Below are 21,155 nucleotides of genomic sequence, written 5' to 3'. Positions count from 1 at the left end.
CAAGGACACTTTTTAGCACAATAGCAGAATATGATTTGCCCAAAAGCCTTAGCCCATTATTTTTTTATATTAATAGTATTTATATTAATAGTAGTTTATTTTAATAATGGAAAGTGAGAGGAGGCCTGAGGAGTGGAGAAGAAGCATACTGGTACCGATTTTCAAGAGTAAGGGCGATGTGCAGAACTGTAACAACTACAGAGGTATAAAGTTGATCAGCACAGCATGAAGATATGGGAAAGAGTAATAGAAGCTAGGTTAAGAGGAGAGGTGATGATCAGCGAGCAGCAGTATGGTTTCATGCCATGAAAGAGCAGCACAGAAGTGATGTTTGCTTTGAGAATGTTGATGGAGAAGTATAGAGAAGGCCAGAAGGAGTTACATTGTGTCTTTGTGGATTTAGAGAAGGCTTATGACAGGGTGCCGAGAGAGGAGGTGTGGTATTGTATAAGGAAGTCGGGAGTTGCAGAGAAGTATGCAGGAGCGGTGCAGGATATGTATGAGGGAAGTGTGACAGTGGTGAGGTGTGTGGTTGGAATATCAGATGGGTTCAAGGTGGAGGTGGATTACATCAAGGATCGGCTCTGAGCCCTTTCTTGTTTGCAGTGGTGATGGACAGGTTGAGGGACGAGATCAGGCAGGAGTCTCCATGGACGATGATGTTTGTGGATGACATTGTGATCTGTAGTGAGAGTGGGGTGCAGGGTGAGGAGAGCGTGGAGAGGTGGAGGTATGCACTGGAGAGAAGAGGAATCAAAGTTAGTAGAAGTAAGACGGAATACACATGCGTGAATGAGAGGGAGGAAAGTGGAATGGTGAGGATGCAAGGAGTAGAGGTGATGACGGCGTTTGAGTTTAAATACTTGGGGTCAACTGTCCAAAGTAACGGGGAGTGCAGTAGAGAGGTGAAGAAGAGAGTGCAGGCAGGGTGGAGTGGGTGGAGAAGAGTGTCAGGAGTGATTTGTGACAGAAGGGTACCAGCAAGAGTTAAAGGGAAGGTTTACAAGATGGTAGTGAGACCAGCTATGTTGTATGGTTTGGAGACAGTGGCACTGATGAAAAGACAGGAGGAGGAGCTGAAGATGGCAGAGTTGAAGATGATAAGATTTTCATTGGCAGTGATGAAGGACAGGATTAGGATCGAGTATATTAGAGGGACAGCTCAGGTTGGATGGTTTGGAGACAAAGCAAGAGAGGCAAGATTGTGATGGTTTGGACATGTGTGGAGGAGAGATGCTGAGTATACTGGGAGAAGGATGCTAAATATGGAGCTGCCAGGGAAGAGGAGAAGAGGGAGGCCAAAGAGGTTTATGGATGTGGTGAGGGAGGACATGCAGGTGGCTGGTGTGACAGAGGAAGGAAGAAATGGAAACGGATGATCCGCTGTGGCGCCCCCTAACGGGAACAGCCGAAAACAGCAGCAGCAGCAGTAGTAGTAGTAGTTGTAGTAAATATTATTTCAACATCTTGCCTGTTTTGACTTGTTTTTTTCCCTGTCTTCTTTTTGTATGCACTTGATCCTATTGCTCTAATACGAAGACGTTAAAGTCATTGTTTGTAAATGAGAAATTGTGCAATAAAAAACGTTTAAAAAATTTCATTACAACAAACAGGTATACAATTGTCATACACGGGTACAGACCGGGGGAGTTCAAAGTCCAGTCGTTTTAAGTCCTCTCGGAGTTCAAATAAAACGTGCTTTCTTTAAAATGTCGAAAGTCGTGCAATAAAAAAGGCTCACTTCCGGTGCATCGTTATGACGCGTAACAGCAGCAGCGAGATGGTTTCCGCTCGTGCCTCTGCTGCCCCCCTTGTTAAAGCGGCTCGGGCGCACAGTTACACGTTGATTAAAGGAATGTTTGATTTACGTCGTTGTTGAAATGACGGTGTTTGGCCAGGTCTGCACCGAAATGCGCCATTACCCTGCGCCGGAAGTGGAAACAGTTCGATGGGAAAAACAAGGGAGTAACGCATCTCTTCAGCGCTGCTGACAACACCAAGAGAAAGGTAATAATTATCTGTCGTAATGCCTGGTAGTCTTGAGGTATGCATACACAGAGTAAGTCCTGTGCTATTTGTGTTTCAAGACAAGAGAGTAGAGCAACGACGCCTTCTGATACCGCCAGTCAGTTTGCCATGCACACAGTACCACTACTAACCGTACACACAGTAACGCTACTAACCATACACACAGTACCACTACTAACCGTACACACAGTACCACTACTAACCATGCACACAGTACCACTACTAACCATACACACAGTACTACTACTAACCATGCACACAGTACTACTACTAACCATGCACATAGTACCACTACTAACCGTACACACAGTACTACTACTAACCATGCACACAGTACCACTACTAACCGTACACACAGTAACGCTACTAACCATACACACAGTACCACTACTAACCGTACACACAGTACCACTACTAACCATGCACACAGTACCACTACTAACCGTACACACAGTAACGCTACTAACCATACACACAGTACTACTACTAACCATGCACATAGTACCACTACTAACCGTACACACAATACTACTACTAACCATACACACAGTACCACTACTAACCGTACACACAGTACTACTACTAACCATGCACACAGTACCACTACTAACCGTACACACAGTAACGCTACTAACCATACACACAGTACCACTACTAACCGTACACACAGTACCACTACTAACCATGCACACAGTACCACTACTAACCATACACACAGTACTACTACTAACCATGCACACAGTACTACTACTAACCATGCACATAGTACCACTACTAACCGTACACACAATACTACTACTAACCATACACACAGTACCACTACTAACCATGCACACAGTACTACTACTAACCATACACACAGTACCACTACTAACCGTACACACAGTACTACTACTAACCATGCACACAGTACCACTACTAACCATACACACTGTACCACTACTAACCATACACACAGTACTACTACTAACCATGCACACAGTACCACTACTAACCATACACACAGTATCACTACTAACCATGCAGACAGTACCACTACTAACCATACACACAGTACTACTACTAACCATGCACACAGTACCACTACTAACCATACACACAGTACAACTACTAACCATACACACAGTACTACTACTAACCATACACACAGTACCACTACTAACCATACACACAGTACCACTACTAACCATACACACAGTACTACTACTAACCATGCACACAGTACCACTACTAACCATACACACTGTACCACTACTAACCATACACACAGTACCACTACTAACCATGCATACGGTATCTTCTACTAGAACTTACCACACATACAGTACTACTACTAACCATGCACACAATACCACTACTAAACATACACACAGTACTACTACTAACCATACACACAGTACCACTACTAACCATACACACAGTACCACTACTAACCATACACACAGTACTACTACTAACCATGCATACGGTATCTTCTACTAGTACTTACCATACATACAGTACTACTACTAACCATGCACACAGTACTACTACTAACCATACACAATACTACTACAAACCATACACACAGTACGACTACTAACCATGCATACAGTATGACTACTAACCATGCATACAGTATCTTCTACTACTACTTACCATACATACAGTACGACTACTAACCATGCATACAGTATCTCCTATTACTACTTACCATGCATACATTATCTATTACTACTACTAACCATGCATAGAGTATCTTCTGCTACTACTTACCATGCATACAGTACTACTACTAACCATACATACAGTATCTTCTACTACTACTAACCATGCATACAGTATCTTCTACTACTACTTACCATGCATACATTACTACTACTAACCATGCATACAGTATCTCCTACTACTACTTACCATGCATACAGTGTCTATTACTACTACTAACCATGCATACAGTATCTTCTGCTATTACTTACCATGCATACAATACTATTACTAACCATGCATACAGTATCTGCTACCACTACTTACCATGCAAACAGTATCTATTACTACTACTAACCATGCATACAGTATCTTCTACTACTACTTACCATACATGCAGTACTACTACTAACCATGCATACAGTATCTCCAACTACTACTTACCATGCATACAGTATCTATTACTACTACTAACTATGCATACAGTATCTTCTGCTACTACTTACCATGCATACAGTACTACTACTAACCATACATACAGTATCTTCTACTACTACTTACCATGCACACAGTACTACTACTAACCATGTATACAGTATCTTGTACTACTGCTTACCATGCATACAGTACTACTACTAACCATGCATACAGCATCTCCTACTACTACTTACCATGCATACAGTACTACTACTAACCATGCATACAGTATCTTCTACTACTACTAACTATGGATACAGTATCTGCTACTACTACCACTACTGCTACTATTACTGCTACTACTATGCATACAGTAGCTACTACTACTACTAACCATGCGTACAGTAGCTACTACTACTACTACTAACCATGCATACAGTATGTACTACTACTACTACTACTACTACTACTAACCATGCATACAGTATCTACTACTAACCATGCATACAGTATCTACTAATAACCATGCATACAGTATCTACTACTACTACTACTACCATGCATACAGTAGCTACTACTACTACTAACCATGCATACATGGTTAAGCGCTTTGGGTGTCTAGAAAAGTGCTACATAAATGTAATGATGATGATGATGATACAGTATCTACTACTACTACTACTACTACTACTGTTACTACCCCTACCATGCATACAGTAGCTACTACTAACCATACATACAGTATCTACTACTACTATTACCATGCATACAGTATCTACTACATTACATGAAATTACATTCCAGTCATTTAGCTGACACTTTTATACAAAGCGACTTACAATAAGTGCATCATTTAACGTAGGAACAGAGGAGACTATCGTTGGGATGATAGCCGTGATGAGAAAACGGGATTTTCAAGGACCCACATGAGGTTGGAAAGTTTGTAGGGGAAAACTTGGATCGATCGATTGGTACGATTGATCAGGATAAGTAGAAATCAGATGGTTGTCATTGTTATCATGGTTATCATATAAATGTCATTTCCCCCCATTGTGGGCTGGGGGAAACAATATTTCGTTTCATTTCATGTGCACAAGTACCTGCAGTAAGCATGGACCTCTGTCGTCATCTGTATGAGTTCTACCATTCAGCTGCCTCTTGTGGGCATGATATTAAGTAGTAAATTAAAGCCTGAGTAAACACATGTGTTGCTGATTGAACTTGCTTCCTGAAATATAAAAACCCAATAAGTGAGGGTTTTGTTTTATTGTGTCCATTTTGAATTGACTTGGCTTTGGAAACAGACAAAACATCCATCAGCAGCGGGATGGGGTAGCAAGCTTAGAGGCTGCTGTTAAACCGAAGGACCAGAGCTCAACCGCTCATGCTGACGTTGAGCCACCCTGCCGGTGTGTCCAATGGGCCAAGATACCGAGTGCATGCCAGCTTAATAGTGGGGCAACTTAGCATAAAATTGTGCATTTTGTGATAAAAGCATCAAACTTGGTACATATGTAGCTTAATATATTTAGAAGAAATTTGGATATGGAGCCACTGAAAATTAAGCCCGTAGTGGCCATGGCAGGCATGGACATTATTAGATCACTTTTAGTGGGGCTGTGGCCTCCCTAACTTTCATATTAGCTATTATGACAAGACAGGGGACAATGTTGCCTTTCCAGAGATTCCAATATTATTGTTCTAGTCAAAAAAGAACCAAAGATATGCCATTTTACATATCGGATGGCACCAATGCATGTAAGAAAACTAAGTTGCCAGTCCCTGTTGAGACGTTATTTATCTATATACTATGTATAGACACCTGTACCTAAACACTCCTCTATTCATCTATACACTATGTATAGACACCCCTAAACAATCCTTTATTCATCTATACACTATGTATAGACACCTATACCTAAACAATCCTTTATTCATCTATACACTATGTATAGACACCTATACCGAAACACTTCTCTATTCATCTATATACTCTGTATAGACACTATACCTAAACACTCCTCTATTCATCTATACACTCTGTATAGACACCTATACCTAAACACTCCTCTATTCATCTATACACTCTGTATAGACACCTATACCTAAACACTCCTCTATTCATCTATACACTATGTATAGACACCTATACCTAAACACTCCTCTATTCATCTATACACTCTGTATAGACATATGTACCTAAACACTCCTCTATTCATTTATACACTCTGTATAGACATCTGTACCCAAACACTCCTCTATTCATCTATACACTATGTATAGACATCTATAGCTAAACACTCCTCTATTCATCTATACACTTTGTATAGACACCTCTACCTAAACACTCCTCTATTCATCTCTACACTATGTATAGACATCTATCCCTAAACACTCCTCTATTCATCTATACACTATGTATAGACATCTGTACCTAAACACTCCTCTATTCATCTATACACTATATATAGACATCTATACCTAAACACTCCTCTATTCATCTATACACTCTGTATAGACACCTATACCTAAACACTGCTCTATTCATCTATACACTATGTATAGACATCTATATCTAAACACTTCTCTATTCATCTATACACTATGTATAGACACCTATACCTAAACACTCCTCTATTCATCTATACACTATGTATAGACATCCGTACCTAAACACTCCTCTTTTCATCTATACACTATGTATAGACATCTATACCTAAACACTCCTCTATTCATCTATACTCTATGTATAGACACCTATACCTAAACACTCCTCTATTCATCTATACACTTTGTATAGACATCTATACCTAAACACTCCTCTATTCATCTTTACACCATGTATAGACACCTGTACCTAAACACTCCTCTGTTCATCCATACACTATGTATAGACACTATACCTAAACACTCCTCCATTCATCTATACACTCTGTATAGACACCTATACCTAAACACTCCTCTATTCATCTATACACTATGTATAGACACCTATACCTAAACACTCCTCTATTCATCTATACAGTCTGTATAGACATATGTACCTAAACACTCCTCTATTCATCTAAACACTATGTATAGACATCTGTACCCAAACACTCCTCTATTCATCTATACACTATGTACAGACACCTATAGCTAAACACTCCTCTATTCATCTATACAGTCTGTATAAACATATGTACCTAAACACTCCTCTATTCATCTATACACTATGTATAGACACCTATACCTAAACACTCCTCTATTCATCTATACACTATGTATAGACACCTATACCTAAACACTCCTCTATTTATCTATACACTATGTATAGACATCTATACCTAAACACTCCTCTATTCATCTATACACTATGTATAGACACCTATACCTAAACACTCCTCTATTCATCTATACACTATGTATAGACACCTATACCTAAACACTCCTCTATTTATCTATACACTATGTATAGACATCTATACCTAAACACTCCTCTATTCATCTATACACTATGTATAGATACCTATACCTAAACACTCCTCTATTCATCTATACACTATGTATAGACACCTATATCTAAACACTCCTCTATTCATCTATACACTATGCATAGACATCTGTACCTAAACCATCCTTTATTAATCTATACACTATGTATAGATATCTATGCCTAAACACTCCTCTATTCATCTATACACTTGTATAGACACCTATACCTAAACACTCCTCTATTCATCTATACACTATGTATAGACACCTATACCTAAACACTCCTCTATTCATCTATACACTATGTATAGACAGCTGCACCTAAACACTCCTCTATTCATCTATACACTTTGTATAGACATCTATACCTAAACACTCCTCTATTCATCTATACACTATGTATAGACACCTATACCTAAACACTCCTCTATTCATCTATACACTATGTGTAGACATCTATCCCTAAACACTCCTCTATTCATCTATACACTATGTATAGACATCTATGCCTAAACACTCCTCTATTCATCTATACACTTTGTATAGACACCTATACCTAAACACTCCTCTATTCATCTATACACTATGTATAGACATCTGTACCTAAACCATCCTTTATTAATCTATACACTATGTATAGATATCTATGCCTAAACACTCCTCTATTCATCTATACACTTTGTATAGACACCTATACCTAAACACTCCTCTATTCATCTATACACTATGTATAGACACCTATACCTAAACTCTCCTCTATTCATCTATACAGTCTGTATAGACATATTTACCTAAACACTCCTCTATTCATCTATACACTATGTATAGACATCTGTACCCAAACACTCCTCTATTCATCTATACACTATGTATAGACACCTATACCTAAACACTCCTCTATTCATCTATACACTATGTATAGACACCTATACCTAAACACTCCTCTATTCATCTATACCCTATGTATAGACACCTATACCTAAACACTCCTCTATTCATCTATACACTCTGTATAATCACCTGTACCTAAACACTCCTCTATTCATCTATACACTATGTATAGACATCTATACCTAAACACTCCTCTATTCATCTATACACTATGATAGATACCTATACCTAAACACTCCTCTATTCATCTATACACTATGTATAGACATCTGTACCTAAACCATCCTTTATTCATCTATACACTATGTATAGACATCTCTGCCTAAACACTCTTCTATTCATCTATACACTATGTATAGACACATATACCTAAACACCCCTCTGTTCATCTATACACTATGTATAGACACCTATACCCAAACACTCCTCTATTCATCTATACACTATGTATCGACATCTATACCTAAACACTCCTCTATTCATCTATACACTATGTATAGACATCTATACCTAAACACTCCTCTTCTGTTGGGCAAGGTTTAGAACCAGCGACTGCAGGAAATAATACACAATTCATTACTTCAACATTGTTTATTTTTTTTATTGTTTTTTTATTTACAAAAGTAACTGCTTATCCACTTAGTTTTTTTTACATGCATTGGTGCCATTCGATATGTAAAATAGCATATCTCCGGTTCTGTTTGGACTAGAACAATAATATTGGCATCTCTGGAAAGGTATCATTCTCCTCTGCTTGTCATAATGGCTGATATGAAATTTAGGGGCGCTGTGGCCCCCCTAAATTGATCACTATGTATATACATAGTGATCTAATAACGTCCATGCCTGCCATGGCCACTATGGGGTTAATTTTCAGTAGTTCCATATCCAGATCTCTTCTAAATATATTAAGCTACATATGTACCAAGTTTGATGCTTTTATCACAAAATGCAAAATCCTTATGAATATTGGAGCTTAGCTGCCCACTGTAAGGCTTTCTGACTGTGTGCTTTAATATCCCTATAGTTATTATTGTTATGAAATGAGATGACAGATGAATCGTTCCTGATTCCTGATGGATTGTATATCAAAGCATCAGAGACACAGAGCCCTTAAGATCAGAGCATTTAGAAGGTATCTCTGAGACCAGTTTCCTACTCGGATTAAAAGCAGAGAAGAAGGGAGTGACACGTGACGTTCCACTGTCAGCAGAGGCTGAGTCATTTCAGGGTGTTGCAGGTGTGTGTGGGGCAAGAAGAATTACTAGATTCCAAGAAGGAGGAGGGTAAGGCTGGGCGTTTGACTTTTGAAGGGGAATTGATGGAAAGAATGAACCTTGATTGTGTGAGTTACAGGGTGAGGCCGTGTGAGAGAGCTCCTCTCAGATGTTTTTGGTGTCAACAACGTGGACATGTTGCAGCAGTATGTAATGGAGTCAGAAGATGTGGGAGATGTGGGAAGGACAACTACAATGTGGAAGATCGTGAAGTTGAGAAAGGGCACGCAAAGTGCCTGCACTGCAAGGTACGTGATAGGGTCAGCTCAGTGTCCAAAAAGAATTAAGGAAGAGAAGGTGAATAAGATGAGAACAGAAAAGGGATTGTCGTCTGCTGAAGCTGCTAAAAGAATGGAGGGAAACGAGAATGATGCTAGACAAGAACCCAAGTCAGTCAGAAAGCATGCTGAGTTTTGCTTTTGAAATAGAAGGACCGGGTGAAGTGTTTGGCATTTTTGGCGATGGTAATTAACTGCTCCGCTGGAGTAGAAAGAAAATCACAGAGAATTGACATAATTGTATGCTACGCACCTGTCAGGTATAGGATTGATTTTAAACTTTGGCTAATTACTTTTAAAGCCCTATGTGGCCTCTCACCTACCTACATGGGTTATTCTCATATTATGTCACATATCATGTGATGGCGACACATCCGCCATGTTGGAGGACAACGGCTGCAATCCATAGGCAGGGGTGTACCACAAAATTCTGGGCCCTATACATAAGCAGTGTCTGTGGGCCCCTTTCCTCTTTTGTCACCCACGCATCGCTTTTTTGAGTTCTAACATACTGTATATGATTTACCATCACAGTACATTAATCTATTTTAACCTCACTTAACCTAACCTTAACTTAACTTATCTTGCAGTAATTACAAAAATGTATAGTATCACTTCAAACTTTGATGCACCTTAGGGTGCTGATGCTGACACCCGTGATGTTTATTCCACAGTAAACTCAGCAGTTGTTTTCCCTCATTTTGCCTTCTCTCCCTTTCCTTTTTTTCCTTTTCTTTTCTGGAACCCAGATTTTTCTTTCTTTGGGAAAGACGTGACTCTGTGTGCTTGTGTCAGCTGTCACTCATGACAAGACTAGATGAGCTGCATTGAGAGGTGCTCGTGAGGGGCGGACTAAACCATTTTGCACCTTTTGTAAGGGTTGAGAGGGGCCTCAGAGAGTGGTGAGAGGGGCCTCAGAGTGCCTCCACTATTTTCTTTAAGTCCCTCAACCAGGGGTGCCGCCAGGGATTTTACGCCCCTGTAAAGAATATGACTGAGCCCCCTTTATTTATTTAATTAATCAAATAATTATTCTATTATTTTCCTGACTTCTCTAAACATTAAACCCCTCCCTCTACCTTCATCCCATGCTACCAGCTTGCCCAACAGTCCCCTCATCAGCAGCTTCTCCAATAAGGGACCCATCTTCTTCGTTTGACAAATTTACATATAAAATGCTCTTAACAAAAAGGAACGTGAGACCACCGTAGCCCAGACTGAACCTGTGGGCTCTTTCCTGTGGATCTCTCATTCCTGTGGATCTCTCCTTCCTGTGGATCTCTCCTTCCCGTGGGCTCCTTCCTGTGGTCTCTTTCCTGTGGGCTCTTTCCTGTGGGCTCTTTCCCGTTCGATCTCTCCTTCCTGTGGATCTCTCCTTCCTGTGGATCTCTCCTTCCCGTGGGCTCCTTCCTGTGGTCTCCTTCCTGTGGTCTCTTTCCTGTGGGCTCTTTCCTGTGGATCTCTCCTTCCTGTGGATCTCTCCTTCCTGTGGTCTCTTTCCTGTGGGCTCTTTCCTGTGGGGTCTTTCCTGTGGATCTCTCCTTCCTGTGGATCTCTCCTTCCTGTGGATCTCTCCTTCCCGTGGGCTCCTTCCTGTGGTCTCCTTCCTGTGGTCTCTTTCCTGTGGGCTCTTTCCTGTGGATCTCTCCTTCCCGTGGGCTCCTTCCTGTGGTCTCTTTCCTGTGGGCTCTTTCCTGTGGGCTCTTTCCTGTGGATCTCTCCTTCCTGTGGATCTCTCCTTCCTGTGGTCTCTTTCCTGTGGGCTCTTTCCTGTGGATCTTTCCTTCCTGTGGATCTCTCCTTCCCGTGGGCTCTTTCCTGTGGATCTCTCCTTCCTGTGGATCTCTCCTTCCCGTGGGCTCCTTCCTGTGGTCTCTTTCCCGTGGGCTCTTTCCTGTGGATCTCTCCTTCCTGTGGATCTCTCCTTCCCGTGGATCTCTCCTTCCTGTGGATCTCTCCTTCCCGTGGGCTCCTTCCTGTGGATCTCTCCTTCCCGTGGGCTCTTTCCTGTGGATCTCTCCTTCCTGTGGATCTCACCTTCCCGTGGATCTCTCCTTCCTGTGGATCTCTCCTTCCCGTGGGCTCCTTCCTGTGGATCTCTCCTTCCCGTGGGCTCTTTCCTGTGGATCTCTCCTTCCTGTGGGCTCTTTCCTGTGGATCTCTCCTTCCCGTGGATCTCTCCTTCCCGTGAGCTCTTTCCTGTGGATCTCTCCTTCCCGTGGATCTCTCCTTCCCGTGGGCTCTTTCCTGTGGATCTCTCCTTCCCGTGGGCTCTTTCCTGTGGATCTCTCCTTCCCGTGGATCGCGAATCAGAGAGGTCTTCGACAAAACTGAGATGTTGACTAAACCATTTATGGGGAGGGAGGGAGGGTTCGGGGTTCAAAACAGATGCTGTTAACTAGATTTTTTTTTTTACAAACAAACCATTTCAATGTACGTTTTAAATCATTATGTCATTTTAATAACACTTCTGAAGAATGACTGATTTTTTAAAAACTGATTTATTTATTGTACTTTTCAATAGTCTGGCTAGTCTGGCGCCCTTAGAATCTTCATAACATACCCACTTAAGGCACCACTTACCTCAACCGATGTATTGAGCCAATTTTAACTGAAGTTATGACACTAATTAGTTGGAAACAAACATTTGCAAACAAAAAAACAAAACGAAAACAACTTTTAATTCCAGGCCTCCCGAGCGCCCCCCCCCTCCTTTCTGGCCTTTGGTGGGTCCTTCCCCTTTTTCTCCCCACTACGACGCCGCTGTCCGTGTTGTTGTCGCTGCGCCATGCTGAGCGTGTTGTGACGGCCGGAGTGACAGGATGTGTTTCACGGTGTGATTCATACACAACAGCTCTCGCGCTTCACACCTTACAGTGGTTAATTTCTGCGCCGTTTCCAATCGGACCCTTTGCGCGGTCAGGCCAGAACCTTGTAAAATGTATTTCGCAAACTGTTTTTCAGAGAGTGGCTGTTTTATTTCCTTAAAACGGCTTTGTTTTATTTCCGTGCATTTGTCCGATTCTCGCTTAAAATGTGGTTCTTGTAAACGCAGATGGACAGTGAGAACCTCGGTGTGAACGGTGGAACACCTTGCTGAGGTCCAGCTGTCCTCCAACATGGCGGACCTGTTCGTTGTCAATGAACAAGTCACGTGATTGAGAATGACCCATACCACAGATTTACTCCCACCCCATGGGCCTGGCCCCTCAGCCAGGTCCTTTCTAACTGTTCCCTCAGCCAGCCTTGTTTTTTTTTTCTGGAAGAGCCCCACAGCTGTGGAACTTCCTACCTGAGGATCTCAGGCTAGCAAACTCACTGCCTTCTTTTAAATCACTTCTTAAAACTTAACTTTTACAAGAAGGCTTTTTAGAGTAAATCTGTTGTTGGCCAATTTTACATTTCCCTTTTATCACTTTTATTTCACTTGTTATAACCATACACTTTGTTTTATCAGGTTCTGTGTTTTAATTGTGTTCTTGTGATGTTTATCCTGACTGTTTTACCTTGTTTTGTAAAGCAGATCAGGTCTGATGCTTTATGTTTTTATTATGTTTTTTTTCTTGATTATGTTTACTATTTTATCTTGTATTGTAAAACACCTTGTAACTGTTTTGAAAGCCGCTGTCATGGCATTCTTATTTTAGTGGCAATGTGGTGTTATTTGTGGTGTTTTTGCGCCATCTACTGGCTTCCCTTAAAATAGAAATTATCTCGTAAATACGTGGTAGTCAAAGGGCCGGTCGCCGGTCAAAGTTCATTCTAATTCAGGAAGCTGGTTCATAGAAGTTGTGTGATTACGCTGTTCTCTAGGAAATCTTTTACATTTCTTACCAACTCTCTTGAAAGCGTTCATGCCTTGGGAAGACTTTTCTTAAAAAAAAAAAGAAAGAAGAATAATACTCCATTGCTGAACTGGAGACAAGTAAAAGCCTGGAAACTCCATCTTGCCTCTGAGGTCCATTGGATGTGTTAGCTGTTAGCTGTTAGCTGGCTGTCTAGTTGAGCGAACGGGCGCAAAATGAGGACAGAACAGTAAAAAAGCAACCTCACAGCGGGCAGAACTACCCAAGAAGAGTGGTCTTCAGTCCCAACGCTTCTCATCATCTTCACCACTGCTCACGCTAGGCTCACGGCAGCACTGAATGATGGAAGTAAAGCAGGGATCTGAAGAAACACAGCGATCCACTGTTAAAACCAGATCAGTTGCCTCTATACCATCCAGCAGATCAACAGCTAGCAGAGCTGCTGCGGCTCGCGCTAAAGTTGAAGCAGCCTGCGCACGAGCTAACTTTGCTAAAATAGAATCCGAAATGATGACTGAAAAAGCCCACATAGACGCAAGATTGAACACACTGAAGCATGAAAAGGAGGTGGCAGCAGCCGTTGCTGAGGCTAGTGTGCTCGAAGCAGCAGCAAAGGTTTGAAAAAGGTGATAAGACACTCAGCTATTGAAGAGGCCACTGAAAGAACACGCCAGTATGTTGAACAGCAGCAACTGCCACCAGCTGAGAGCGTCAACCTTTATTCACAGCCCATAGAGCCTATTGTTCACATAAAGAGACCTGGGACTCCACCCAGACAACACTTCACCACTCACGCAGGCACTTGTGTCTCCAACATGAGGAATGAGAGCATTTCTAGGCCAGTATCGCGTCAAAGGTCAAATAACCTGCTTCATCTCCGTCAGCCAACGCAGCAGTGCTAATCCAAAAGAGCCATTCACCTCACCTCTGGTCTTACAAAGTTTGATGACTGCCCTGAGAACTACTGGGCGTGGAAATCTTCTTTCCTTAATGCGACTGATGGATTGCAGCTCAGCACCAGTGAAGAGCTGGACCTCCTCATTAAGTGGCCAGGGCAGGAATCTGCAAAACATGTAAGGAGAATAAGAGCAGTGCATGTTAGTCATCCTCCTGCTGAATTAAGCAAAGCCTGGCAGCGTTTAGAAGAATGCTTTGGGGTTCCAGAAATAATTGGGAAATTACTCTTTGACAGGCTCATGAACTTTCCAAAGGTCAGTGGCAAAGATCCAGTGAAGCTGAGAGAGCTTGGCGATCTCCTGCAAAAGGTAGAAGCTGCCAAATTAGAGGGTCGCCTCCCTGGCCTAAGCTATCTCGACACAGCACGTGGTATCAACCCAGTAGTTGACAAGTTACTGCACAAGATCCAAGAATGGTGGCTCTCTCAGGGTTTTAAGTATAAGGCTGGCCATGGCGTGACCTTTCCTCCATTCTCATTCTTCTGCAATTTCATCTGCAAAGAAACACGAGCACACAACGACCCAGGTTTCAGGCTGACAACGGGTATTACAGATCACCTCAGGTCAGATGCATCTGTAAAGAGACCATACAAAAGCCCAGTTTCTGATCGCACGACTAATATACCACAGGAGAAGGACAAGCAGGAAGGTTTTAGCTATAAAGCAGGTGATGTTGAGAGACAGTGCCCTCTCCATAAGAAGCTGTATCCCCTCAAGTGCTGCAGAGGGTTCCGCATCAAACATATTGAAGAGCATAAGGCGTTTCTTAAGGACAATGGTGTTTGTTTTAGATGCTGCTCCTCAACCAGCCACATGGCCAAGGACTGCAACGCAGCCATCAAGTGTAGAGAGTGTGAAAGAGAGAACCACATCTCTGCTCTTCATCCTGGACCGCCGCCGTCTCCACTTCCTGGGCATGGCGGGGAGGGAACAGAAACAACATCTCAGCCTGCTGTCTCGTCAAACTGCATTGAGGTCTGTGGAGAGGGTCAGAGCACAAGGTCCTGCTCCAAGATATGCTTAGTGAAGGTCTTCCCTAAAGCACATCTAGAAAGAGTGACAAGAGCATATGCTGTGCTTGACGACCAAAGTAACCGGTCTCTTGCCAGTTCTGACTTCTTTGACATGTACAGCATCAAGGGGACTGATTCACTATCTGCACTCCGCACATGTGCTGGAAAAACAGAGATAACTGAGAGAAGGGCTATAGGCTTTGTGGTGGAATCACTAGATGGAGCTACGACAGTCACACTGCCTAAGTTGATCGAGTGCAACAACACTCCAAGTGATAGAGCTGAAATACTAACTCCTGAGGCAGCACTACATCACCCTCAGCTCAAGCCAATAGCACACTCTATCCCACCTCTCGATCCTTAAGCTAAGATCCTCCTCCTCCTGGGTTGAGACCTACTTAGAGTTCACAAGGTGAGAGAGCAACGGAACGGTCCACACAATGCCCCATATGCACAGAGATTAGACTTGGGATGGGTTATCATAGGCAACGTCTGCTTAGGGGACACTCACAAGCCAGCAGCTGTTCATATTTACTGCACCAACATCCCTGAAAACAAACGCCCTTCCTTCTTCAGCCCATGCCCAAACAAAGTTCATGTCATAGAGAAGTGTGGGTCCAAGTCTGAGCACAGATTCTTTCCCATTCCTGAAATGCTTACACCCTATGAATGCACTCTAGGGGAAACCGTCTTTAATACATCCAAGGAAGACAACAAAATACGGCTCTCTGTTCAAGACAGACTTTTCCTGGATGTCATGCACAGAGAGATGTACGTGGGTGATGGCAACAGCTGGGTGGCGCCACTCCCTTTCAGAACATCCCACCAGCGCCTTTCTTACAATCAGGACCAGGTCCTCACACGGCTGACATCTCTTCAGTGCACACTGGGGAGAAGGCCTGAGATGATGAACCACTTTCTCACCTTCATGCAAAACATATTTGATCGTGACCATGTTGAGCCTGCTCCTCCACTCCAAAAGGGAAAGGAATGTTGGTATTTACCCATCTTTGGTGTTTACCATCTGCAGAAGCCAGGCCAGATCAGAGTGGTTTTTGATTCAAGTGCAAAGTGTCATGATGTCTCCCTCAACGATGTCCTCCTGACTGGACCCGACCTAAATAAAAGCTTGGTAGGAGTCCTGCTGTGGTTCAGGCGTGAGGTCATAGCAGTAACTGTGGACAGAACAGATATTTCACAGCTTTGTCGTGAGAGAATACCGTCGAGATTTTCTCCATGTCCTGTGGCATGACCACAATGATCCTGCTAACGACTTCTGTGAGTATCGAATGAAAGTTCATGTTTGGTAACAGCCTGTCCCCTTCAGTTGCTATATATGGTCTTTGTCATGCTGCAGCTCATGGTGAAGAAGAATTCGGGTCAGATGCACGACGCTTCGTTGAGAGGGAGTTCTATGTTGATGACGGACTCTTGTCGAGGCCTACAGCAGAAGATGCTTGCCACATGCAACCTTCATCTTCACAAAGTTGCATCTAACAGCATTGAGGTCATGGAAGCATTTCCTGTCAATGACCGTGCCAAGGGGCTTAAAGATCTAAACCTGGATGCTGAAGCAACACCCATTCAGCGAAGCCTCGGTCTTAGATGGGACCTAATGAAAGACACTTTCGCCTTTCAAGTTGCTGACTCAGCAAAACCCTACACGCACAGAGGTGTCCTAGCCACCATCAATGGACTTTTTGATCCGTTAGGATTTGCTGCACTAGTAACCATCCAGGGAAAAATGCTGCTCAGGGAGCTCTCAAGCGAGGCCCTAGTTTGGGACTCGCCACTACCCGTAGAAAGGAAAGCAGAGTGGAATGCATGGAGAAGCTCTCTCAGTGATCTCAAACAGCTACACATTCTGAGACCATATGCTGCTGCTACAATTTCAACAGCCACCAGAAAAGAGCTACATGTGTTCTCAGATGCCTCAGTCAAAGCCATTGCAGCAGTCGCCTACCTCAAAATCACTGACGCAGAAGAGAAGCCTCAAATTAGCTCCACAGTCTGCTCTTACAGTCCCGACATTAGAACTGGATGCTGCTGTTTTAGCTGTAGAGATTGCAGAGCTCATCACCAGCGAACTGGACTTTGTTCTTGATGCTACTGAATTCTATACAGAGCGCTGTGTAGTCTTAGGATACATAAGCAACCAGACAAGGAGGTTCTATGTATATGTTAGTAACAGAGTGCAGTGTATCTGAAGAGCCTCAGAACCAACGCAGTGGCACTACGTCTCCACAAGCTGTAACCCAGCCGACATAGGCACACGCCGGTAGAAAGCCAGAAGCTGAAGCATATGACCTTGTTGACCCTGATTTAGACACTGAAATATGAGCACTTGTCACTCACCTGTGCACTTATGATTCTCAGCTTGGATCTCAGCGTTTTGAATGCTTTTCTTCATGGTAGAAGCTGATCAAGGCCATAAGCTTGCTCATTCACATCGTTGAGTCGTTTAAAAGCAAAGACCAAGACCAGACTTGTAGTTTCATGGTGCACCAGAGGAGGCCAGACAAATAGCAAAAGATGGAGCCGTCAAGACTTATTTGAGACCTGTGTCCGAGACGGTGCTCCTCATGTCACCTAAAGACCGACTGTTGCATAACCGTGTTTATGGTGAAGTTAATGCATCATTAGTTCAATTAGTAGTGTTATCTCACAATACCAGGCGGGGAGTGTCATGGCATTCTAATTTTAGTGTTAATTTAGGGTTATTTGTGGTGATTTTGCGCCATTTAGCAGCTTCCCTTAAAATAGAAATGATTTCGTAAATACGTGGTAGTCAAAGGGCCGTGACTTTGCTGGTCAAAGTTCATTCTAATTCAGGAAGCTGATTGACAGAAGTTTTTTTTTCTTTATTGACTTTAACAACGAGTTGTACACGTGTCACATTTTTACCACACGAATGACTACAGACCAAACAAACATACCAGGGGGGTAGGCCAGTTAAAAAGATAAAAATAATAAAAAGGAAAAGAAAAGAAAAACATTGAAGACACAACAGATAAGATCACAATTCATTTACATCTATATTTTACCTTTATAACCTTTATAAAAAACAATAAAAGGGGGTCTTTGGTTTGTAAACTTGCGCTTATGTATATAGAATTTAGCTAGAATAATCAATAGATTTATGATATGTATATGCTCTTTCCTCAAATTTATTGTCATAGTCAAAGAATTCGAAAATAATATACTTATAAAACAATGAAAATAATATACTCATAAAACAATGCAAAATCCAATATAAGGTGTCACTAATACATTTTGAAACATCTTTCCATGGAGTCCTAGAATATTGACGATGCCAAAAAAAGATGGGGCGCCATTTCTGGATGAGCTGAGCAAAAAGAACAATGTATATTTATATCAGCCTTAAATTTCTTGAGAAAATGCTTTGCAGGGTAAAATGCATGTAACATTTAAAGGAAACCTCTCATATTATTAGTAATAAAGTATTTGTGAGTCAATGACCACACTTTTGACCAAGGAATGTTCTTAGCAAAGTTGCTCCAGTAAGTAGTGACATAAGGCTTCGTGACAACCTTGCTTGTAAGTATTGGCTTAGAAATGTATTTAAGAATATATCAATAGAATGTTTTGAATGCTTGTTTAAATCGCGTTAGCCACGTTAGCTTCAAGAGCTATTCTGTGTAACCTGATTGATAGGCTAGGCTAGTGCATATCTGTTTGTATGGAATATGAGATGTAACGACAAGACACATTTATGATGTACATTTTATGTTTATTTACAGTTTTACAAAAAAGAGTAACACTCCATTGCTGAACTGAAGACAAGTAAAAGCCTGGACTACATCTTGCCTCTGAGGTTCATTGGATATGTTAGCTGTTAGCTGTCTGTCTAGTTGAGCGAACAGGTGTGAAATGAGGACAGAACAGCCGCTGTATAAATAAAGTTATTATTATTATTATTACATAATAAATAAATAAATATAATAATATATAAATATATAATATAATGATAATAAAGAAATATTATTTATTATAAGTTTATTATTATTATAAATTAATTATAATTATTTATTATAAATAAATAATCAATAATTATTAAATAAATACATTTATTATTATTATCATCGTCATTATTATTATTATTATTATTATTATCTGTCACCATCTTACAATGCTGTGATTGCGAACATTCCACAATCCTCTGTGAATAGTACGCGTGGCCATTGTAACTCTAGTTAATGGTCACGGTAATCTGCATATGAAACTGATCATTGGTTTGGGTCGTTATGTCACTGTATTGTTTATAAGGGTGGGGTACCTGCAGTCACTGTATTGTTTATAAGGGTGGGGTACCTGCAATCACTGTATTGTTTATAAGGGTGGGGTACCTGCAATCACTGTATTGTTTATAAGGGTGGGGTACCTGCAGTCACTGTATTGTTTATAAGGGTGGGGTACCTGCAATCACTGTATTGTTTATAAGGGTGGGGTACCTGCAATCACTGTATTGTTTATAAGGGTGGGGTACCTGCAGTCACTGTATTGTTTATAAGGGTGGGGTACCTGCAGTCACTGTATTGTTTATAAGGGTGGGGTACCTGCAGTCACTGTATTATTTATAAGTGTGGGGACACCTGCAGTCACTGTATTGTTTATAAGGGTAGGGTACCTGCAGTCACTGTATTGTTTATAAGGGTGGGGTACCTGCAGTAACTGTATTGTTTATAAGGGTGGGGTACCTGCAGTCACTGTATTATTTATAAGTGTGGGGACACCTGCAGTCACTATTGTTTATAAGGGTGGGGTACCTGCAGTCACTGTATTGTTTATACGGGTGGTGTACCTGCAGGCTGGTGAGACTGAAGAGGTCACTGAGATGATGATGAAAGGCTTCTCTCAGTAAACGTTGTGTCCAGATGAACTGGTTCAACCTTATGGGAGGATTTTAGTCTCAGAAACCCAAGAAATAGCTAGTTTAATTGGGAAGATGTATTTTTTTTTAACAGACATTTTGGTCCTCTAACCAGTCCAGTTGGTAGCAGTAATGCACTAAGTAGTTATTTGCGAACCGCCAACAATACACCTAAAAAAAGAATAGGGAATTACAGACAAATGTCATGTTTTTTTAATGTGTTGTTTTTTAAAATATGTTTGTATTTGTGCTCTTTTCTAACTTATTTTTAGCTTTTGGTCTTCATCTGTGTGTGTATCTTATACTGTGTCTGTCTCTCTGGCACTGTTTGGCAAAGCTGCAGCCCTTTTTTAGTTTTTAACATGTGCCTGCACATTCTTTTTAATGACAATAAATTGAATTGAGCTGAATTGGATCTTGTAAAACTGGTAAATAATC

General features: G+C 41.6%; 1 protein-coding gene across 2 annotated transcripts in view; it reads left to right on the top strand.

Moving 5' to 3' along the window:
• The first annotated feature begins 1,930 nt into the window (after window positions 1–1,930).
• The window catches only part of LOC130131965 (DNA ligase 4-like), a 25,564-nt gene continuing 6,339 nt past the window's right edge, over window positions 1,931–21,155 (top strand). The window contains exon 1 of one of the 2 annotated variants that reach the window (XM_056301690.1): window positions 1,931–2,007. The gene's annotated coding sequence lies outside the window, so the exon portion shown is untranslated. Of the gene's footprint in view, window positions 2,008–9,878; window positions 10,022–21,155 lie in introns of those variants that run through there. The other variant, XM_056301692.1, reaches the window with a different exon arrangement.

Source organism: Lampris incognitus, unplaced genomic scaffold (assembly GCF_029633865.1).
Source record: "Lampris incognitus isolate fLamInc1 unplaced genomic scaffold, fLamInc1.hap2 H_1, whole genome shotgun sequence".
NCBI lineage: Eukaryota > Metazoa > Chordata > Actinopteri > Lampriformes > Lampridae > Lampris > Lampris incognitus.
This window is presented reverse-complemented; position numbering and strand designations above follow the sequence as displayed.